General features: G+C 43.5%; 1 protein-coding gene across 2 annotated transcripts in view; it reads left to right on the forward strand.

The window, feature by feature from the left end:
- The window catches only part of LOC124553664 (neurogenic locus notch homolog protein 4-like), a 114,016-nt gene that overhangs the window by 39,187 nt on the left and 49,744 nt on the right, over positions 1–25,085 (forward strand). The window lies entirely within an intron of this gene.

A 25,085-nucleotide genomic window follows, 5' to 3' on the forward strand; every position in this document is an offset into this window, starting at 1 on the left:
CTCTTGTGTATAGTGAGATCTAAGAAATGAAGTTTTTCATCTGTTTGTGTTTCTATGGTGAATTGTATTTGTGGGTGGATGGAGTTTATCATGAAGTTCTTTTATGCGAAACAGTGGTTCATCTATTAAGCAAATTATGTCATCTATGTATCTGTACCAATATATTATTTTGTACTGTTTTGGTATTACTATTTTGTCAAAGATTTGTTTTTCCATCTGACCGAGGAAAATGTCAGGTAGGAGGTCACTGATTGGGGATCCCATGGGTAGTCCATCTTGTTGAGAGTAAAATCTGTCATTGAATGTGAAGTAGTTTTGTTCTGTGATGAGCTGGAGTATGGCTAATATTTCTTGTATGTTTGTTGTGGGTATGTTTCCTTGCAGTTGGAGGTTTCTTTCTATTATGTTGATGGTTTCTTCTGTTGGGGTGTGTGTGTACATTGAAATTATATCAAATGAAACCAATGTTGCTGTGTTTGGTATGTTTTCATTTCTTACTTTGTCTAAGACTTCTGTTGTCAGTGTATTTGTATATTGTCTGTAGCAGAGTGTGTTTGGTGAAGTGGTGTTTTGTGGCTTTATTGAAGTTTATTAAGACATATGGGTATTCTGGGTTTGTGAACTTAAGGCAATGATTTTAGGGTGGGGGCCTTGGGATTTTACTGTATCATTTTTTTAATCTGTGTTTCTGTGAAAATTGTTTCTATGTTTCTCATGGTTTTCTGTAACTCACTTTGGTATCGGTTTGTTGGGTCACTGGTTAATTCTGTGATGTTGTTGCTTTGGATGAGTTCTAATATTTTGTGAATGTATTCCTGTTTGTTTATGACTACTATTGAATTACCTTTGTCAGATTTTGTGATGGTGGCATTTTCTTGTGTTAATTTATTCTGTAGTTTTCTGTAGGCTTTTTCTTCAGGAGTCCTAGTGTTTTCTTTTATGGTGGTTTTGTTCTCTTTGATTATGTTTATTTCCTCAGCAATTAGTTCTCTTGTTAGGTTTGCATTGAATACATGTGTGTTTAGTCTTTCTTGTTGCTTTATGATGTTTTCAGCTTCTGTTATATTTTCTACTGTCCTGTGTGACACCACTGTGTTAATGTTATGTTTGGGACCCTTTTCAAGTAGGCTGCTTTCTTGTTCAGATAATTTTATGTCTGTTAGATTAATCACTCCTTTGTGAAAGGTGTGTTTGCTGTATCGGTGGTGGGAATGGTGGGTGTTTGTGTGATTTAACATTTTTGTGAGTTTCTTTTGTTGGATTGTCTGTTTCCTGCCTATTATGGTATCTGTGTATGCTCTAACCCTGTACATTAGTTCATCAAAAAATGGTGGGTGTGTTATGTGATTAGCTAGTTCTATATGCAATCTGTATAATTCAATATTCAGAGTCAGTTTTTTGGAATACAGAGACCGGATTTCTTGTTTTATTCACATGATTTCTGCTTTACGTTTTGTCTGCTGTGCTGCTGGTGACATGTTGTTTACAGTTATTGTTATATAGTTAGGTACAATTTTAGAAGCCAAACATAGTTTATTGAACTTAATGTTGAGTATGGTTTTATGAAATCTGATGGTTGTTCTGATATATGTTGAAGAGCTGCGATGGAAATACCTGGCTTGGTGTAGAAATAATCATCTTGTGGTGCAGTTCTTCTTGTGGTCTCCGTGATTGCTAAGAAAATGGGATGTATCACAGCTGGAAACTTGGCGTGTCTCGAGGTGACGTAACTCAGAGTTCTGAAATACATGGTCGTCATTCACCCAGTACTTCAGAATGATGGCAGTTAGCGACCCGGAACCAACTTCAGACAACATTTCAAACACTTGAGATAATTTCCCCTAATGTCACCCCGCCCCACACACATACACACACGCACATAAACATGCGCGCGCACTGGGAGATTGGCATGTCGAACATTTAGTCGCGCGAGAAACTTCCTTTTGTTTAAAAAGGAGTGTCAACTAGCCACACTGTAATCCAACTGTGTTTCAGAATGAGAGCACTTGTCCACATCAAACACACGTTAAGAATAATTTCAAACCGTTCCCAAACTCCTCTCATACATGCGTAACGTAGGATATCACACGCGTTAACTCATTTATAAAGCAACCAGTCGTCGGGCGCTATTTCGTGTGTTAGCATTGCGTGTCCTGTAATCGACTTGCGAATCAGAACCCGTGACGTCATGCCGACATGGTTGTGGTGCTGCGTTCTTTTCAGTTTGTTGTTGTTGTGGTCTTCAGTCCTGTGACTGGTTTGATGCAGCTCTCCATGCTACCCTATCCTGTGCAAGCTTCATCATCTCCCAGTACCTACTGCAGCCTACATCCTTCTGAATCTGCTCAGTGTATTCATCTCTTGGTCTCCCTCTACGATTTTTACTCTCCACGCTGCCCACCAATACTAAATTTGTGATACCTCGATGCCTCAGAACATGTCCTACCAACCGATCCCTTCTTCTGGTCAAGTTGTACCACAAACTCCTCTTCTCCCCAAATCTATTCAATACCTTCTCATTAGTTATGTGATCTACCCATCTAATCTTCAGCATTCTTCTGTAGCACCACATTTGGAAAGCTTCTATTCTTGACTAAACTATGTATCGTCCACGTTTCACTTCCATACATGGCTACACTCCATACAAATACTTTGAGAAACGACTTCATGGCATTTAAATCTATACTCGATGTTAACAAATTTCTTTTCTTCAGAAACGCTTTCCTCTCTACTTCGACATTCATCAGTTATTTTTCTCCCCAAATCGCAAAACTCCTTTACTACTTTGTCTCATTTCCTTCACCCAACTTATTCGACTACATTCCATTATCCTCGTTTTGCTTTTGTTGATGTTCATCTTATATCCTCCTTTCAAGACACTGTCCATTCCATTCAACTGCTCTTCCAAGGCCATTGCTGTCTCTGACAGATTTACTATGTCATCGGCAAACCTCAAAGATTTTGTTTATTCTCCATGGATTCTAATACCTACTCCGAATTTTCCGTTTGTTTCCTTTACTGCTTGCTCAATATACAGATTGAATAACATCGAGGAGAGGCTACAACCCTGTCTCACTCCGTTCCCAACCACTGATTCCCTTTCATGCCCCTCAACTATAAGAGCCATCTGATTTCTGTATAAATTGTAAATAGCCTTTCGCCCCCTGTATTTTACCCCTGCCACATTTAGAATTTGAGAGAGTGTATACCAGCCAACATTGTCAAAGACTTTCTCTAAGTCTACAAATGCTAGAAACGTAGGTTTGCCTTTTCTTAATCTAGCTTCTAAAATAAGTCATAAGGTCAGTATTGCCTCACGTGTTCCAACATTTCTACGGAATCCAAACTGATCTTCCCCGAGGTCGGCCTCTACCAGTTTTTCCATTCGTCTGTAAAGAATTCGCGTTAGTATTTTGCAGCTGTGACTTAAACCTGATAGTTCGGTAATTTTCACATCTGTTAACACCTGCTTTCTTTGGAATTGGAATTATTATATTCTTCTTGAAGTCTGACGGTATTTCGCCTGTCTCATACATCTTGCTCACCAGATGGTAGAGTTTTGTCAAGACTGGCTCTCCCAAGGCCGTCAATAGTTCAAATGGAATGTTGTCTACTCCCGGGGCCTTGTTTCAACTTAGGTCTTTCAGTGCTCTGTCAAACTCTTCACGCAGTATTGTATCTCCCATTTCGTCTTCATCTACATTCGCTTCTATTTCCAGAATATTGTCCTTAAGTACGTATAGACCCTCTATATACTCCTTCCACCTTCCTGCTTTCACCTCTTTGCTTAGAACTGGGTTTTCATCTGAGCTCTTGATGTTCATACAAGTGGTTTTCTTCTCTCGAAAGGTCTCTTTAACTGTCCTGTAGCCAGTATCTATCTTACCCCTCGTGAGATAAGCCTCTAAATCGTTACATTTGTCCTCTAGCCATCCCTGCTTAGCCATTTTGCACTTCCTGTCGATCTCATTTTTGAGACATTTGTATTCCTTTTTGCCTGCTTCATTTACTGCATTTTATATTTTCTCCTTTCATCAATTAAATTCAATATTTCTTCTGTTACCCAAGGATTTCCACTAACCCTCGTCTTTTTACCTGCTTGGTCCTCTGATGCCTTCACTACTGCATCCCTGAGAGCTACCCATTCTTCTTGTACTGTATATCTTTCCCCCATTCCTGTCAATTGTTCCCTTACGCTCTCCCTGAAACTCTGTACAACGTCTGGTTTAGTCAGTTTATCCAGGTCGCATCTCCTTAAATTCCCACCTTTTTGCGGTTTCTTCAGTTTTTAATCTACAGTTCATAACCAATAGCTTGCGGTCAGAGTCCATATGTGCTCCTGGAAATGTCTTACAATATAAAACATGGTTCCTAAATGTCTGTCTTACCATTATATAATCTATCTGATACCTTCTAGTATCTCCAGGATTCTTCTATGTATACAACCTTCTTCATTTCGGTATTTTCACAATTTTATGGAACTAACGCTGTGGTGAGCGAGAGACCTGCTGCGCTCCCCTGCACCTCGGTTAGACTGAGGCGAAGGCTGGATTAGCAGCAGGCGGATTCTCGAAGTTTTGTGGTGATGTTTTGCTTCGTGAAATCAAATATTGCATATTTCTCTTTTCATCTGTGACGTCACGTCTCCTGCTTTGAGATTAGCTGATGAAAGGGAAGCTATCAGACACAACACTTTTTTTGTACTATGCAACGCTGCAGTGCTTTGTTTGGCTGTTCTTGTGTTAAAATTTGCGTGAGAAGTCCATGGCGTGCTGACAAAGCAAAGCACAAGGGATCTCTCCGAAACGCCTCGAGTTCTGTGTGGCTTTTTGTGCAAAAAATTTGCCGCAGTCGTGCTTGGGCGTTAATAGCATCCTTTGTTACGAAAGAATGGACGACTGACGCTGTCACTTACAAACTTCTTTACTTGAGGTTCAAATGACACGATTAAAGAGTAGTGTAAATTTTCACGTCCAGTCTACAACGACGGTAGAATTTTGTCATTTCCAGTGCAATAACGGCAAGATTAGGCGTAGACTACTCTGTTATTAGTTTTCCTGAAGGGACTGCTCCCCACATCCAATCGTGGCAATATTCAGAACTTGGTACCTCTACTTCAGCAGAAGCACCTTCCTCCGGGTTTTGTGCGTAAAACGTGCTTGGTGGTGCGTAGAGCTGGCCGCATCTTCGTCGTAAGTAGTTACAGAGTACACAGCAGGCAGGCACCGCATTCTGCATATTTTCTGCATCAATTTTTAAAGGACTGGAATGTGGAAGAGAGAGTCGGAAACACGTTCTCCACAGTTCTTCGACAACGGGATTGGGGATAATAGCAAACCACCTTCTCAGAATTTAGTACCTTGATAGGGATCAATAAAATCGTGCCTTACGCAGAAGGCATCTCTCCTGCAAAAACATACGGCAGTTTGTGACCTATGACACAAGATTCACACGGTATTCTTAACTTACTTTTCTTCGGTTTGTTGCAAAATACTGTGTTTCGCACAACGCCACCATCAGGTATCCCGTCATTGGTTCCAAAGCCTCCATAGTGAACTCGTAATTTGCGTTTACTGTTGCAAGCAGCACCATGTTGCAGTAGCCATTGTAGTTACCACTCTCCAGGAGGAGGGACGATTAATGCGCACGTGTTCGCCGTCGATATGATCAAGACATTTCGGAACTCTTTTGCATTGTAAATCCATCCCTCTTGAGACCTTGGGAACTGTAACATAGGAAGGAAAAACACAGCTACATATAACGTCAACCTTTTTTTTTAATTTACAACCTACCTCCATGTGTTCATTTATCAAAGCATAGAAAATTGCGGCACAAGTATCTGGCATAATTTTCGAGAGACCCAGTTGTGAAATAGCAACACAGTGGTGCAGATGACGGTATGTAGGGCCAGTAGCTAAGTACCTTAATGCTGGTGCTGATTTCTGATGCGGTGCCGCAGCTCTCCCTATCTGTGTCTCCCGTCTTTGTAGTAAAGGGCTCACGAAGGGGGAGCAAGTGCTGGTAAGTTTCTCCATCCATTCTTAGGTAATTGTCGAAATCACCACACTCTAAAACTGGCAACATTTCTGGGTGAGAGACTCTCCTCTCTTCTTTGCAGCCATTTCTTCGTCGAAAATGTTGGTGTCCTCCTCTTCTTGCTCAAGCAGCCGTATAGTTTCAGAACCGGAAGTGCGCACAGCGACAGCCAAACGACGTCGTCGTCCACCCTGTCCCGCTCCACACAGCAGACTGACAGTCGGTTCTGCCACCGCAAATCCGCGCGTTTTCTGCCGGGAGAAAGTGTCCTGTGGGACAGCGCTTCGTACGAACAATTTGCCCGCGGCGGGAAATGCGCGCGCTCCCGCCTACGCCCTGACAGCTTCCCCTGCCGGCAAACCGCGCATTTTCCCCCGCGGTAAAACGCCGTGTCGCATAGCGCCGACGGGGAAACTGCCCGGGACGCTGAGCGCAGAGACGTGCTGTGGGAGGGAGGGAGGGAGGGAGGGAGTGGGAGCCGCTCCACGCCCTCAGGAGTGGAGGGACGGCAGTCGGGCTGGCAGAGGCCGAACCACGCAGTGGGGTGGCGAGTGCCAGTTTCTTCAGCTCTTCCAGGCGAATTGCGCTGCTGGACTCACGGATAGTAATATTCCCGTGTCACGACAGGGTGGCGAGCGAGAATGTTACCGGATCGCTGCTGAGTGGCTGTTTCTGAGACACTCGCCATTGGCCAATCTCTATTCTCAGAGTGCGTGTGTCCGTGACGTCCACAAATGCGCCAATACTTTGTCAGTTGATTTTGATTCATATATTCTGCTAGGAAAACATTATCTCATGTCTTCTTCAGTAGCGTTCGTGTATGAGCAACTTACTTTCTGGAGTTCAGGTTTAAGAGTGCCGTTGGCGACTGCCCCACACGTGGTACAGGGCGGCGCGAGGCGCACACAGACTGTTTCTGCAGCGTCGTGACGTGTCCCCAGTCCAGACCAAATGCTGCCGAAGCTGCCGACACAGGCTGCTTGTAACACTGCAACCGGTTGTACGTAGCGTGTGCAATCATACCAAATTTGGTATATTACGTGCTATGCCCCAGAAGAGCAAACAGTCCTGTCCCGGAAAAGCCACGTATAACACTTCTGTCAAATACACCTACTGTTATACCATAACCTCAAAACTGGACGCAGTTCGTATAATGAAATTATTTTTATTCAAGCAATTATAGTAATAAGAAGCAGAGCAGTGTTACCCTCTGACAGGAATTTTGATATGTTGACCGTGTTGTACCTAACGGAGGTGGTTTATCGGAAGTGAAACACAAAATTACGTAAATATTTAAACAGTAACAAACAATATCTTACCGATCTACACTGTTCAAAGAATAAAGAAAACGGTCGCCAGCCTAATTAGGCAAGAGAACGATTGACATTCTTGTTCAACAAAATAGGTGTGAGTAACTTCACGGGACAAACACAACCTATACTTCGCCACACGCGAGTGCAATGAACTCTGGCACCTGAATACAGCACGTTCACGTTAAGGCTGGAGCTACCAAATCAGAACAAACCATTTGCATAAATATAACAGATAACAAAACACACTATTACCTTGAAGACTGTAGAATCGTAAATTGGACACAGATTTAATATTACTCTTCAAACAAATTCCTATCTGACATGAAATATGGATATGGTCCACAGCAAATTTAGTTACTCTGCGTAGATTAAGTCTTTCGCTACTAAGCACCTTTCTACTTAAAATGAAAATTAAATGGAATTAACCAACAGATTACTCCTCACTGTCTTTTGAACAAAGAAATTGTTTTAAGTGGACTTTCTATGTATCGTTATCTAGCATGAGCACAATAGACAAACTGTTGCTCCTGTTACACCATTAACGGTCACTTTCAATACACAAGAGGAACCCAGTATTGTACAGAATTTCACTTGAATAGCAAGAATAGTAGAAACTACTTTGAGTGGAGAGGGGCCCTTAATCATGACCACTGTAGCAGAGCATACTAAACACAATTTCAATACACTAAAGAAACAAGGCGTTAACAAGTATGAACACGTAACCTTCAATAGTATTAGTTCTCAACTCTTACTGCAGTAGAACACAACTCGATGTGGTTATAAGACAATAGCTCGCCTTTGGTTGATTTTCAACAGACTGCACTGTCATCATTTACTAAGCAAACTTCATAAGCCTCAGTTTTGAGGACTTTCACTTTAGAAGTTGGCAATAAAATTTTAATAAGCAGTTTTAATAGAGAAATTATTTTCAGCAAGCATTATTTACTGTATTACTCAGTTCTGCTCAAACACTGAGCTTTAAATGTTCTTTCAATAAAGACACTCGGTAATCACTTTAGAATGGGAAGGACCCTAAGAGGTTGTGTGACTAAGGATAAAAAAATCAAGGTAGGTATGAGAGTTCGAGTATAAGTTACCTTGTATTTGCCCACACTAAAACATCCAATGAGCTGATCCTTCACCATACACTTCTACTATTCCTTGGTTCCTTTTCAGTGGCTGCGCAATGTGGTGGCGATTGCATGTAGGTACGTGGATTTGCAGGTAGAACTGCTGGGCCCTGTCATTTCTTGGTGGCGATGATAGATACAAATTCAAGAATAGTTCCAGCTCTTTATCCATCCATCCATCCGAGGCATTGGAAAGCGCCATGGAAAGCCTCTCTCGGTACCAGCACAATACACAACTTTTACATGAGCAGTTGACAGTTTGGTAGCTCGGCCCCGACTGACTCTTGGTTCCACCTTTCTGTCCATGCCCACCACGTTTAGCGCGTGCTACGGAGTTCCGTTCCCGAGGGGAACCACAACACCTTTTACATTTCAAATAACTTAAGAACCCTAAATGAAGGTCAGTAGTTTACATAACAGCAAACAAACGTTTAAAAAAACAGAACATTAGCATATATTGACATTTCTACAAAAAATTATTTAAACAAAATTACAATTATATACATTAAGTTTCGTCTCCCTCCGAATGAGACAAATAATTTAAATGGTAGATACACTACACTGCATAGAATCAAACCATGACATCAGAGTTTTTACAAAGAAAGGACTATACAATTTTGTCATCGATTCAATCAAACATCATTTACAGAAACTCAACGATCTGACATTAAATAAAAGAAAAGGCAAAATGAATCAGTAGAGCATTAGAGCTATGGTGTTAGATGCTGCATATCGGCGGGCACACTTCTCTGTACGACATGCAGCCCGTCTTGTTCTCTCTAGTGTGTTAACTTTATTCACAAAAACGTGATTCCTGTTTTCGGTAGTTACATGCAGACATCAGTTTAAATACGTACAAGCAGAGACGAATTTCAAAATTATCGACATGTGCTGTGTTTTACCTATAAGGAAGACGCCGTTTTCACATCGTTTGACATCAGAAGACATCAATGTGTATGACACTGTCTTGCTAGCGTCATTCACGAGTGCAGTTTGCTGCTGAGCTCGGAATGGAAATGAAATCTGCGTCCTTCTGTGCAAGGAATGACAGCTGAAACTACCGCTCGCGAAGCAGACAGCGTAATTTCGAAGTAGAGACAAATCGCTATCAAAGTACAAGTGGCCCACGTCACAGACGTATGCGCTTGTTCGCGCCCTGACAAGACTGCTGTGGGAAATCTTAACCCAATAGTCTCCGTCTCCGTCAGTGCACGATAGTTCCAACTGCATATTCCAGTGTATTCAACTAGATCCGTAATCGAGCTAAAGTAACGCCTAGATACTCTGAAACAAATAGAACTCGATGGTTACAATGGCTGTGTCAATACCATCTCTGTATCACATTACACTGCCCTTGGGAGATGCATACACTCTCGTCTCACGATTACAGCTGCGTAAATAAAGCGAAATGGATTCGCATTTCACGAATCTGGATTTATGTGAGCCGTTTGTGGCACATGGAAGTTTGGGCGGGATTTGGGTTCGAGTCCCGCTCCGGCAAAAAGTTTCATGTTTCGCAAATAGCGGACGTCAATTCGGATTCGCGAAATGGGAATAAATTTCACAATAAATGTAAAACTCTTTCCAAGCTAGATGAACCACAGATCGGTGGTAACGTTTCTACTGAGGTTATGTTTCTCACACGCAAACAGATTGTCTATCGGGAAAAACATCACAAATTGCAATTTTGTAAGCTTTTTTAGTGTGTCAGATGTGACGCTTGCATATCTTCCGTATGAAGGAGGTAACAGAATGAACCGTGAACGCTGCAGGGTTGCGTATACTGTTGTAAAACTTGCTGACATTTTAATTTTGTAACGCACGACAGATGAAGCTTGCGTATCTGGACATGTTTAAAGCTGTGTCGTTAAGGCGTGGGCGGCTAGCTCAGCTGGCAAGAGTGAAGGTTCCGCGCTGGAAGCCTCTTTCGGGGCACAAACGACACAACAGCCAGAATACTCGGGTGTGGCTGGCGTCCTGTTGACAGACAGGCGCGGAAGTAAACACTGTGTCCGCAAGCCTGGACACTGGGGAGACACACAACACAGCCGCCGGGAGAGAGCGGTCTGCCGCCAGGGAGCGGCCGTCCGCAGGTGGAGACATCTGCGTCCGCTGCGGCCAGCCCGGGCTGCACAGAGGCCGGGACTTCCCCGAGCAGCTGACGCAATGCGGCCACACCCGCGGAAAAGTACTGATAGTAGTGGGTGAAAGGGGTAGGGGGGGGGGGGGGAAGGGGAATGTGCGGCAGAGAAGGCGGCGCGCCGGCGGAGCGCAGAAAGGCCCTGGTGCTGAAAGTACCCTCCACCACACACCGTAAAGCGGCTGGAAGTAGGTTACTTTCTCCTTTTGGATCACACCCCAGCTGTGCCGTGGGATTAGAATTTTCTCAGGTACTTGGCAAAGTGAGTTATGACATGGAAGTTGTATGCTTTGGGTTTTCCGCAATTTTGTGATTAAACCACCCTTAATCCACTCACTCGGCTCGTACTGCTTCAGAGCGCAATTTCCAATTATTTTACACCTTGTCCACAATTCCTTCACGTCCATCATATCGAAATTAAATGATGCCTATTCATTGTCTTAAGATACTAATACCTGCTTATCTACTATATCCATCATAGATATTCTCCTAGGCTTCGTGAAGCATGTGTTAGCTTCAGTAACCATCGTCCCTACGTTGAAATAGAGATAATTAATTCCTGTCCTTTAGTTACAATATCTATAGCGTCAGGTCACTTTGTAGTTTCATCGTCTAAAACATTCCCAATGTGTGTGGGTTCCCGAAATAGCGGCTCAAGACAGTTCTCAGAAAAAGCGCTGTAGCACTTTCTCTTGCGATTCCACTTGGTTTTCTATCACATGGTCGCATCTTTCGATATCTGCTATTTTGACGATTTTGCGATTATTAAAGGCGGAACTACGGACCAATATTCGTCAGTGAAACAGTTTTGGGAAAGGACGTTTAGTATTTTGGGCTTTTCTCTGTAATCCAAGGTTTTGAGGTTTTCTGAGGAATTGGAAGAGAAGTTAAACTTCATGGACAGTGTCGTGGAAGGAAGATACAAGATCATCAACAAAAGCGATACAATGTAGCCAGATTATATTAGGCGATTTTGACGAAATTAGTTTAGGAAAAGACGTTAAAAGTAGTAGGTGACCTTTCCTAGTTATGCTTAACTGATGGTAGACAGAGTAGAGAAGATATAAAATGCACACTGGTAAGGGCGAGAAAAGCGTTTCCGAAGAAAAGAAATGTTTAAAATTCGAATATAAATTTAAATATTAAGAAGTCTTTCCTGACAGTATTAGTGGTAGCCTTTTCTGGAAGTGAAATGTCGACGATAAAAAGTTCAGACAGGAAAGGAACAAAGGTTTTAGATTGCAGTGCTACAGAAGAATGCACAAGAATTGATGTGTAGATCACGTAAGTAATGAGATACTGAATAGAATTGCCGCGCAAAGAAATTTGTGACACAACCTGACTAGAAGAAGGCATCAGTTGACAGCACACATTCTCAGACAGCAAGGGATCCCCAATTTAGTAGTGGAGGGAAGTGTAAAACAGGGGGGTTGGGGTGGACAGATGGTTTCGACCTATTTATTCACTTAAAGTGGGACTAAAACTTCCTGGTACCAGTACATCCTGTCAAGTTGGTAGACAGGATTTGAGTTCTAAATTCGTTGAATGCTGCACATAAGGCTCTCCTTACTCTAATTTAGTTCTGCTGTGGGGTTTTGGCCGCGCGTAGTTTTGCAGTGGAGCCGTGTTTGCCTCCTAACGCTGGTGCGGAACCTCGGCGGGTGTCGGCCCTCCGTCACCACTCTGGCCGGCGCACCCGTGCCGGAAGCGTGTCGCACAGTGCTGCCGAACTCTGCCCACTGGTGCTCAAGACAGCCGCTGGTCATATTTTCATGCTGACCCCCCACATAACCTGCCGGCCTCTGTATGCGTATTTACAGCCGTACTGAGTGATGCTGAAAGATACAGTTACCAGTTTGATCTCTTGCTTCAGACGTTGTTGTGGAACATAACAGTGCAGTGATACTTTAAAGGTGATTAATCTTCTACTTGTTGAATATTCTACTTTGGTAAAGTAATTAGTCAGCATCAAGCCACGTCCGATGAACCCCGTACAACCACTCACACGAAGAAACATACGTAGCTAAAGACGGGAAAGTCGCACGGGTCACACCAATACTCAAGAAAGGAAATGGGAGTAATGCGATGAAAGACAGCCTCACATCACTGGAATCAATCTGCAGAATAATTTCGAAAATGAGTTACCTCGAAGAAAGCGATTTGTTCAGAAAAAATTTCTTGTAAAGCACAACTAGCTCTTTTTTCACACCAAATAATGAGCGTTGTCGACAGAGGATCTCAAATCTATTCCATATTTATGAATTTCGAGAAGGCTCATGACAGCGGGCCTCACATGCAACTTGTAATCGAACTGCGTGTCGCCGGCCTCTGTGGCCGATCGGTTCTAGGCACTTCAGTCCGGAACCGCGTTGCTGCTACGGTCGCAGGTTCGAATCCTGCATCGGGCACGGATGTGTGGGATGGCCTTAGGTTGGTTAAGTTTAAGTAGTTCTAAGTCTAGGGCACTGATGACCTCCGATGTTAAGTCCCATAGTGCTTAGAGGCATTTGAACCATTTGACACGGCGTGTCCAGGGAGTGCCTTCCCAGTTGTGCGACTGGATTCGTCATTTCCTCGCAGAAAGGTCGCAGTTCGTAGTCATTCGAGGAAAGTCATCGAGTAAAACAGAAGGTACATCTATTGTGCTCCGAGGAAGTGTTGAAGGTCCTCTTCCGTTCCTGACGTACGTAATTGCTTTACTAGATAATCTGAGCAGCCATTTTAGACTGTATAAAATTATGACATTTACCGTCTGGTAAGGTCAGCAGAACATGGAAACCAAATGCAAAATGATTTGGAGACGGCAACTTGTTTGTACGGATACTGGCAACTGATGCTACATAATGACGTGTTAAGGTTTATGCAAAACCGACTGAAATTACCATTACGGACAACTTAAATTGGAAAGAACACATAGAAAATGTTGTTGTGAAGGCGAACCAAAGAGCGCATTTTATTGGCAGAACACTTAGTAGATACAATAGAGCTACTGGAGAGACGGCCGACACCACGCTTGTACCAAGTTACTAAATTACTAAATTGGTGATCCCTTGACGTCTCCTCGTTCGGAATGTTTGCTGTGGTGAAGGGATGCTTACCAGATGCGATTGACTGAGAACTTCGAAAAAGTCCAAAGGAGGACAGTTTGTTTTGTTTTATTACTAAGTAGGGGAGAAAGTGTCGCGGATATGACACGCGAGTTGCGATGACAATAAGTGAAAGGCCATTTCGTCGGGGCGAGATCTTTTCATGAAATTTAGTCACCAGTTTTGTCCTGCCAATACAAGAATACTTCGCTGCATAGTGAAATGACCATCGCAAGAGAATTAAAGTTGTCGTGGAACGTCTTGAAGTGTGCATTTTTCTCGCGCGCTCTTGGGAAAGTATAACGGGAAAGAATTAGTCGCAGGGTAATTCGATGAACCTTCTGCCAGGCTCTTAAGAGTGAATCGCGCCGTAATCATGTACATGGTGAAAATGTTGTGTCGCATAAATTATATGAATGATTCATCTGGAAAACTTTGTTGCATATTGCATGGTAAAATGTAAGTAAGTTCTTGATGCGAAATTGGACGAGAAGTGTATCTACACTTTAGGGGTATCTTCGATGTACATCACCTGCGGAAGTACGCAGTCTTACCTGTCGGCTCAGAATTAATTGGGGTGAAAGTCTGTCTACTTGATATGAGAATAAGGAGCTGATTTTTTATCTTTTTATTAATCAAATTTTTATTTGATGTTTATTATCTTTATAGCAGTTTACCGTCGGCTGAGAACGACTGGTAGCAAAACTAAACACTCGAACCAACAACGATAGTGAATAATAATGAAAAATGCAAAAATAATTCCCGGGCCCGTCCTGTGTGTCGGCGGTCCAGCAGATGCCGCCACGTTCTGACACACCACGGCGGGGCGCGGATTTCTGAGCAGGAAAGCAACTGCTGGGAGAGAACCCACGACCCCTTACGCCGGTCCAGTAGTCAGGACTCTGTAGAGGACACGGCAGTCAAATACTGTCTCGACACGAGCAGAGGTCACTGGGAAGGTCTTGAAAAAAGTGTAGTAATTGGTGTGGTAGGGTCTTTTCTCGCATTATGAGATGCAATACCCACTCTTTACATGACGAATAGTACAGTGTTTCCAGCTGATGCCAAAGTTTATGAACGTGGCTTTTCTGGAACGAAATTTTTCAGGCAGGACTATACAAAACTACTATGACGTCAACAGTTTTGTGCGGTGATCCACAGTGTTGGCCTTACACTGAAGCGGCGGAAATTAAACTTGGTATTTGACCCTAAAGTAACTGCAGCTTACGGGGATGACGTTTTGATATTCGGTTATTTTGCGCCGTTGTATTGTAAGAAATTGCGCAGGTATATCGAGTGTTCGGTGGCCTTTTCTGCTTTGGACGTAAGTTTCAATACAAAGTGAGCAAATGTGGCACCAAAGCGCCGATAGTATGAAACCGGATACGACGACTGCTCAGTGTGTTCTGCCTCAGCCAATCACAGCACAGATGACACACTGTTATTACGAACTGTTAAATATTACTACCGCTTACTGCAAAAACTGCTGCTGCAAAATAAACATTTCGACCGTCGTACTTTGCGCAGTACATAGGAGCAGACAGAAAATTTTAAGCTGTTGCATGGACACCAGGGCAGCAGGCAGTCAACTGAAACGCTATAAGATGAATGGCCAGATCATGCGAATTAATTACGTTATGTACTTGTGACCTATGAGCTTCTCGGTTAAGACTGAAATCAAAATAACTACGGAAAATACAGGCGATGACGTAGGGAGAAGCGAGCGACGGAGGTGTTCATTCGTTAGGCAGCGTTCTGTCGCAGTAAGCGTTGCGTGTGCTCGCTTCTCGGAGAAGGGAATGAAACGCTGCCACGAAGCGCCAAGGTCGTGGCGTTGCTGGCGGCGGAGGGGTCACGTGACTTGAGAGCCGCTGCCCCGGGCCGGCCCGGCCCGCCGCTTGTGGGGCAGCGAGGCGGCGCTCAGTCGCTTTCCTACGGGAGGGGGGGGGCGAGTGTGCGTGTGGGCGCAGCAGCAGGTGGGGACGACGCGCAATCGCCCCGTGCTGTCTGAAGAGTGCGAGATTTGTTTGCAAAAAATGTTGCAACTATTGCCGGTACTAATAGTTGAATTCAGTATAAAGAGCCGCAAAGTACAGACAGCTGTTACAATTGACAGCATGTACTCAGTTTACTCTCAAAACAAACAAATTTTTTCGTTGTAGTGATCTGAAAAGGCAGCAACACAACTCATTTAGGTACAATAAACTCAGCTTGCTACTAAGTGATAGAATAGAAATGAAGGAAAATTACTTGTTCCCTCAGACACGGCCTCTCGCGAAACAAATTTTATTGCACGCAACTTCCTGGCAGATTAAAATTGTGTGCCGCGCCGAGAGTCGAGAACTCTGGTCATTTGCCTTTCGCGGGCAAGTGCTCTGCTGCGGAAGTAGAGCTATGAGGAGGTGTTTTGAGTTGTGCTTCGGTAGCTCAGGTAAGCTGGCACGGTAGCTCAGCGTGTTCCGTCAGACCTGTTTGGCCTGTGCAATAAAAAAAAACTGAGTCCAAGGATCAACAAACGAACCAGACCGGATGTCATGTGACGTCCGCAACGAACAAACACAACGATCAACAACGAACAAAATGCAAAAAAAAGTGGTAGAGCACTTGCTCCCGAGAGGCAAAGGTCGGGAGTTCGAGCCTCGGTCCGGCACCCAATTTTAATCTTCCAAGAAGTTCAATATCAGTGCACACTCCGCTGCAGAGCGAAAATTTCATTTTGGAAATTTTATTCCATGTTTAGAAGTGAAACTGTGAAAGTACCCTGGTGACGTAAGTAGGATACTTCGGAGTCCGTCTTGGCTAAATAAAATTCATTTATATCGACAAGCCTACATCAAACTAGAAATGGCCCACGTCGTCTGTACAAGCCTCTTACAAATGGTTACGTAGGTGAACCTATGGCGTTAACTAAGGCGCCTGAAACGACTTCTGGAGGCAACAAAAATTTTATTCTCAGTATTTCACGCTGTTATCGGGTGAATTTAAAAGTTATGTCGTAAACTGCTCGCTAAGAGGTCCAAACTTGTGTTTAAAGCCCTCTTACAGCGAGACAAGTATTACGCTGAACGAGACAGATACGGAGATTGCCATCGCATCTCGTGGAGCCCAAATAACCCACGATACGTTCATCCATTGTCTGGGAATGACAGCACTTGGCAACTTGCAACAAAGTTTCAACATTATCTCAAACCTTCTCAAAAGTTTCTCTCGCTTCCATGCATAACGTCAAATATTAGAGACAGTGGCGCATTTGTAAAGTAATCGATTACACGTGTAGTATAAGTGCGAGTTGTAGTCTTGACAGAATCGGGCGTGGGGTGGGGTTTATACTGGTTGTGACTTGTGAGACCTCTGCGCTGTACCTCATGCCGCTGTAGGACTTTCAGCAAACTTGCAAGTCTAACACCTAAGTCTGTATGTACGTGCCGGCAAGCCGCGTGGCAGTGCGTGGCAGAGGGTACTCTGGTACCACTGACTGCTCGCATCCGCCTTGGCTGTGCCGCTCGCGAGTGGTACGTGGCTGGCGTCATCGGCGCTAAGCCCGTGTGTAGGCTGCAGTTTCTCGAATTTTCTCGTCTCGCTCATTTCGCCGCAGGCCTGAAAGCGTCGAGGAGACACGCTTGCACTGCGGCACTGCGGTTTGTCGGCAGGAAGCGGGCGTCCGCGCGGTGGGTGCAGATAAGTGCGTGTCGCCAGTCCAGGGTCGGCAGCGGCGGGAGGTGACGTCACGCGGCCACGCTGGCGATAGTCGGCGGGGGTGGGCGGGAAGCCAGCGAGGCGCAGAGTAGAATGGCCTCGGTGTACGAAATACCCTCCACCACACACCGTAAAGTGGCCTTAGGTTTGAAGATGCAGGTGGTAGCTCATTCCTGCTACATTATGCATCGCAATATTAGTTTTTAGTACTTCATGTTTAGATTTGATTGCTACGCGTAAGGGGCGATGTAACGAATTAACGATTATGCAGACGAGAGTATACCGGTACATTCGTAACAGGAAACACTGGGACCACTTAAAATTTACGGTTTACGGGTGGAACAACAGTTTCCTTCAGGTCGTATAAATAATGTAATTGTTGACATGCTGGCGTACTTTGACAACACAAATTGTACGGTTTTGTGGTGAATGTGGTTCGTCGATTGGCGGTCGGCGTCCTCCTTCCTGCTCCACGCTTCCGCAGTGCGTTCCTGCCGCCACCGAGTCCACGGCACTCCCACCAGAGCCCCGCTGGTGCCAGCCCGCCCGTTGCTGAGGAAGGGCCGTCTTTAGGCCTAGGCGCGACACGACGCTACAGCGCGACGCGCACGAATCACGCGTGTCCAGCGCAGGTCGAGACGCGTGCACGTGTTTTGCACGCGCCGGCTGACGGCGCTCCACGCTGACAGAAACGAAGCGCGCGCACACTGTAATCTTTCTCAAACGATTTTGCAGAAACTACTCAGTAAAAATATTTCATTTTTTACTTGCTTGTAGCGTTATATGGCAGCTTCCTGGCCAAGTGCCCATCATCTCGCTAATTGTCATACTTATTTCGATATACACATTATAGTAAGACGCTACGCAAACTTCGAAAAGCCTGCAATGAAAAATAAGGGTCGCTATGATTTTGCGTTTGGTTAAACCATATGTTGTTGCGTTTGAAATTTAGCCAACATGCTGAATTTTTGTTTAGACTTGGGAGGAGGTCTCTATCTGCCTCCGATCTCGAGAAAACGGATCCTATGTAGCGCGCTCACTTCCAGTCTCACGCCCGCGAGAATGAAATACGCGCAACATCTCTCGTATCTCCTAAACCGCTCGAGACATCGAGACGAAAGGTTGGCGAATGATAGCGCACAAGGAGAATATTTTGCTAATTCGTAAACACAGGGAACTCGATCTTTGGCGATATATCAGTACTTATACTTCCCTTCTTATTTTTTTCACTCCATTGGTATTAATTTCTTGAGTTATCGACAGCTAGCGAAACAAGATTTTCGTAGTTGTTGTTGTTGTGGTCTTCAGTCCTGAGACTGGTTTGATGCAGCTCTCCATGCTACTCTATCCTGTGCAAGTTTCTTCATCTCCCACTACCTACTGCAGCCTACATCCTTCTGAATCTGCTTAGTGTATTCATCTCTTGGTCTCCCTCTACGATTTTTACCCTCCACGCTGCCCTCCAATACTAAATTGGTGATCCCTTGATGTCTCAGAACATGCCCTACCAACCGGTCCCTTCTTCTAATCAAGTTCTACCGCAAACTCCTCTTCTCCTCAATCCTATTCAGCACCTCCTCATTAGTCATGTGATCTACCCATCTAATCTTCAGCATTCTTCTGTAGCACCACATTTCGAAAGCTTCTTTTCTCTTCTTGTCTAAACTATTTATCGTCCATGTTTCACTCCCATACATGGCTACACTCCACACAAATACTTTGAGAAACGACTTCCTGACACTTAAATCTATACTCGATGTCAACAAATTTCTATTCTTCAGAAACGCTTTCCTTGCCATTGCCAGTCTACATTTTATATTCTCTCTACTTCGACCATCATCAGTTATTTTGCTCCCCAAATAGCAAAACTCCTTTACTACTTTAAGTGTCTCATTTCCTAATCTAATTCCCTCAGCATCACCTGACTTGATTCGACTACACTCCATTATCCTCGTCTTATACCCTCCTTTCAAGACACTGTCCATTCCGTTCAACTGCTCTTCCAAGTCCTTTGCTGTCTCTGACAGAATTACAATGTCATCGGTGAACCAGGAGAACAGTTTGTGCCGAACATGCGTGTAAAAGTCGACGGTTTGCGAAACTGTTAGCGCGTTACGGAGATGATAGATAAACTCCAGTGGAAGACTCTGCAGGAGAGACGCTCAGTAGCTCGGTACGGGCTTTTGTTAAAGTTTTGAGAACATACCTTCACCGAAGAGTCCAGCAGTATATTGCTCCCTCGTACGTCTCGTGAAGAGACCGTGAGGATAAAATCAGAGAGATTAGAGCCCACACAGAAGCATACCGACAATCCTTCTTTCCACGAACAATACGAGACTGGAATAGAAGGGAGAACCGATAGAGGTACTCAGGGTACCCTCCGCCACACACCGTCAGGTGGCTTGCGGAGTATGGATGTAGATGTAGAAAGAATTTTCTACGCGTAACATTTTTTTCTGTTACGCAAATTAGCCATGTGGAAAACAAGGAGTAAAATTCTACAGAACGAAATCAACATTCATTTAACGCTAAGTGTGTGTGTGTGTGTGTGGGGGGGGGGGGGGGGGGGGTCAGCGTAAACACCACTAGTCCTGCACATTTGTTTTTTTTTTCCTTTTTTTAGTCCAAAGTGAGTTTGTGAAAACGTGCCTTCACATTTTTGAGGAAATAAAATTACTATTTCCGCTGGATGGGCAACTAGTTTAAATGTTAAGTCATTTTCTATTACTTTCAAAAAATACATTTTCATTAAAACTTAATCTCCCTTTGTACTGGTTAAAGAAATCTACGCCAATTGGCATTTTTATACATAGATCAGCGATTATAAGGAAGTCATGGAGTACACCATTTATTTTCAATCGCAACAGAACTTCCTGTTTAACAGGTTTTCAACTTTTCCTGTAGCTACAATTATCTGCAGCCCCGTTACTGGCATTATTACAACTTCATTTCTATTTGGCAACGATCCGAACAAACTTTTACCCACAGCACGTAAACCACTGCCACTATCTGCCAAGCACTGCACTTCTTCGTTACACACTTGCAGACTGATTACTGGTTGACTCAACACCTTCCCTTCATTGCTGGTGTCAGAACCTAGCTCCAAAAAATCGTTCACAACCTCTCTTCTATCGAAATCTTCCCTGTTTCCAGAAATTACACAGATTTTTGCAGAATTACCCACATCACTTTTCTCCCCCATACTATTTATTCTGTTCACTAATGACAGCTCAAAAATTTTTTCCGGCGTTTCGCCATTCTCCGTGTTCTCCTTCCCCACCGCCCCAATCTCTCTCTCTCTCTCTCTCTCTCTCTCTCTTTCTTTCTTTCATGATTAGTTGGCTGACCGCCATTTTGGTCACAATTTTCCTGCCTCTCCCTTATAGCCTCACAAATGTCATTTATAGACAATAGTATTTCTTCTATACTGACATCACCAATCTCTTGTAATTCTGCAGCTTCTGTACTACTTATTCCTACCCCAGAACATGACTAGACTTCAACTTGGTTGCTAAGGACATTCTCCGCTAATTCATCACCCGTTTCGTCTGCAATACAGTGCTTTTTTATGTCTGTCCAAAAAATCTCCTAGACCTCCGTTAAATGTACAGATGTGTGTATATAGCTCGTTTCGTCTGTTGTTACTACCTTCTTCTGCTCCTCACTCACAGTCCCAGCCTGTTTAGTTCTAACACGTACAAAGGGTTTTGCTAGCGGGTTCAAATTACTACTTCCCATCTTGTAAACGCTAGCCCTTTCACAGACGGCATTTAGTTTAACGGATTCTGTACCATTTCTTAAGTTTACCACCATTTGCTGTCACCTTGGCGCATCATCATCCTCTCGCACCGGAGAATACGGCCGATAATTGAGCACCTGCTCCCCATTATTTCGCCTATCATTTGCTGGGTAGCGCCACCTGCCGCTGTTTCCGGGGCTCACACCAATTCTGTTAACGTTTGCATTCTGCCGCGTTTCTGCATTATTTGGTGGTCTGATGTTACGATTTGCATGCTCCTCCTCATGGAACAACTTGTCAACTCTCTCCAAACAGCAATGAATTTATAAACGTCATCCCTAGGCGCTGCAATAATTTTGTTTCGCCAGTTCATGGGCAATTTACCTTCCAGGCCCATAACAATTTCTTCTGTCTCGGCTTTGTTGTTTAAATATGAAAAGTTTGTCGTCCATTTTAACGCAAACTTTCTTAAGCTTTCTTTCCTGGCATTAAACGTTTCCCTAGCCCAGAAGCTATTTAGCAACTCCATTTGTTTTTGCTTGCCCCCAATATTCTTTAAAAAACGCCTCTTTAAATATATATAGAATATCGTACTGTTTAGTAGCAATAACCCCCCAAATTCTAGCCTCTTCCTAGAATTGAGAGGTAATGAACCCTATTTTTTGTCTGTCTGGTCACAAACTAGGTAGAACTCCTTCGAAGTCATTCCAAAATTCTTTTGGATGTACATTTTCTGTTCAATCAAAACTGCCTGTTAGCGACGTATATTATTTCAGATAATGCTGCTACAAAACTACACCCACTACTGTTTGTTCCATATCTGAGGTTAGTTTCAACTTGGCATAATCTACTGCTGTGCTCACCAGACTTATTTTCAACCTCTTCTACCTGGTTAGTTAGCTGAAGAACATTTTCTTCTGTCTCGCCCATTCAGTCGGACACACTTTTTACTTCAGTCATACATTTGGCATATTCAGAACTGATTTTACTGCCTAACAGTTTGTGATCTTAACACACACACACTCTACCACCGTTATTTTGACCTAGTTTCTGCACTCTTTCTTTTATCACATCTGCCCTTTCTTTGTTTCCAATAGCAACTTTTTTCAAGGCATCTGTTAATTCACTTTCTACAGTTCTAGTGGATTGTTGGCAGTTATTCTCAACTTCAGAAATTTTGCCATCCACTTTACTTTCTAATGACTTCAGATCATTTTCCCACATATCTTTTAAAACCGCAGTCTGCTTTTCAAGTTTTCCATTGATGTTCTGATCAGTTGTTTCAGCCAAATTAGTATGTCCATCTTTCATAGAATCCATTAATGCTACAAACATATCTTCTTTGTTCTATTTTCTGCTTTACTGTTCCCTGTTTATCATTTTCCTTCGGTACTATTATGAATTTGGTATCCACATTTGATTCAGTAACACTACCAATATTGTCATCACGCAATTGATTGTTACCGATTTCATGCGTAATGTGATTTTTTCAAATTGCTCTGAGCACTATGGGACTTAACTGCTGTGGTCATCAGTCCCCTAGAACTTAGAACTACTTAAACCTAACTAACCTAAGGACATCACACACATAGATGCCCGAGGCAGGATTCGAACCTGCGACCGTAGCGGTCGCGCGGATCCAGACTGTAGGGTCTAGAACCGCTCGGCCACTCTGGCCGGCTTAATGTGACTTTCAGGATCTTCATTGTCTCCACTAGTTACATCAACTGACGTACTTGAAGCAAAGTCTACTTCACCGTCCGTAAATAACAAAGAAACATCCTCAAAAACCTCCTCTTTTACTTTAACATCTACTCCTCTCTGTTCAAGCGTGCTAGTTTGTGAAGCACTTCCACTGAATGAGAATCCTTCTTTTTTCGTATTTACAAAATCTTTATCACTTACCATGTTACTCAGTCTGCAGCTCGCTCGCGCGCGCGCACGCACACACACACACACACACACACACACACACACACACACACACACACACACACACAAACAAAACAGTTCTAACAAACTCATCTTTCGTCGAATGCTGCAGCCTCGGCGTGCAGAAACTGAGTGTCAGACCTCCTCCGTCTGCCGCCGTCCCAGTTTCAGGGTCCCCGCTTGTCGTGTAAGTTGGTAGCGCTGCCCTGCCGTATTGCTGCTCGTTGATGCCGCTATGAATGAATTTATTTACCTTCACTGTAAAGCACTTTTGAGACATGTAGCACATGCAGACATGAAACTGGCAAACGACTACTTCCTTCGGAGCTCATACTACACACGACCGTACCATTGAAAGCCTGGGCTCTGACTTCTTGGATTGGTGTAAGCATTCTCCGTTTGCAAGAGAAGAGATGCGTGAAGAATACTCTGTTGTGATTGCTCAGTCTGCATTAAGGCCAATACAAAAATATTATTCTCCTGTGTTAGCGCGCTTTTTTCATGACTAACAAATCAATAAACAACACACTCGAACTGTACTTTTTTCCAAAATATTTAACATTCTGGTACTTTGTTTATACTTTACATTATTAACTGTTTTCATTTACACTGAAATTAGCTTCCCTTTACCATAAACATACTTGACACACTATAATACAAAATTCCCCGTCGTCTTCATTCACAGTGTATTAAGAATTTCTCACGTTACTTCGTACGGCGTTTGTCACTATAACAGTGATCTACATATTTACTTTAGACCACATTCACACATCATCCACACTACTAAAAACATACACAAAACTGTACAACCATAAAAGAAAAATCCTTCAAGAAATAAACAGTACAATTCACTGTTTCTTGAATGTGTCTGTCCGCTACTGTACCCTGGTGGATGACAATTTGAACTACGTACTCGGCTGAACCCACTTCACGACCTTTCACTGTGAACGCACGTCAGTCTCCCGACGCACGGGCTTCATCCCCTGTGTGAAGCAACTCCTGCAAGGGTACACGCATGACTGCTTGTTAAATGACGAATAATACAGATTCAGGTCATAAAACAGTGTTGTTTTCTTGAATAACAGGAGAAGTAAAGAGAACATCTCGTTGAATAGAGTAATACTATAGTTCTGTACAGCCTATTTAGTATTTTGGTAGACGTCTATTTCAAACCATTTCCATACCAAATAACATTGCACTGTAGAAAAAAAGATCGAAATCATGTCCTTGCCGCTTCTGGAGCTTGTTCTCCAAATGAAATATGCTGAAAGAATAGGTAAAGCTTGAAAATGGTATTATTAAAGATTTGCTGTTATTCACCAATGGCATCAGTCGGACACAAAGGGTGTGATACTGCTGGAACCGACTAAAGATGGACTGTACAGGGTGAGTCACCCAACGTTACCGCTGGATATATTTCCTAAACCACATCAAATACTGACGAACCGATTCCACAGACCGAACGTGCGGAGAGGGGCTACTGTAATTGTTTAATACAAACCATACAAAAATGCACGGAAGTATGTTTTTTAACACAAACCTACGTTATTTTAAATGGAACCACGTTAGTTTTGTTAGCACATCTGAACATATAAACAAATACGTAATCAGTGCCGTTTGTTGCATTGTAAAATGTTAATTACATCCGGAGACATTGTAACCTAAAGTTGACGCTTGAAACATTGTCCCCACTTCATTGCAGGGACCCAAACAGCTGCAACATACATCGGTTTTCTACAGAATGATCTGCCAACGTTCCTCGAAAATGTCCCGCTGCAAACGCATCGACGTTTGTGGTATCAGCATGATGGTGCACCTGCACATTCTGCAATTGACACTAGGCTGACCCTTGACAGGATGTTCAACGGGCGTTTCATAGGACGAGGAGGACGCATAAGTTGGCCAGCACGCTGTCCTGATCTTACACCTCTGGACTTCTTCCTGTGGGGTACGTTAAAGGAGAATGTGTACCGTGATGTGCCTACAACCCCAGAGGATATGAAACAACGTATT

Source organism: Schistocerca americana, chromosome 11 (genome assembly GCF_021461395.2).
Source record: "Schistocerca americana isolate TAMUIC-IGC-003095 chromosome 11, iqSchAmer2.1, whole genome shotgun sequence".
Taxonomy (NCBI): domain Eukaryota; kingdom Metazoa; phylum Arthropoda; class Insecta; order Orthoptera; family Acrididae; genus Schistocerca; species Schistocerca americana.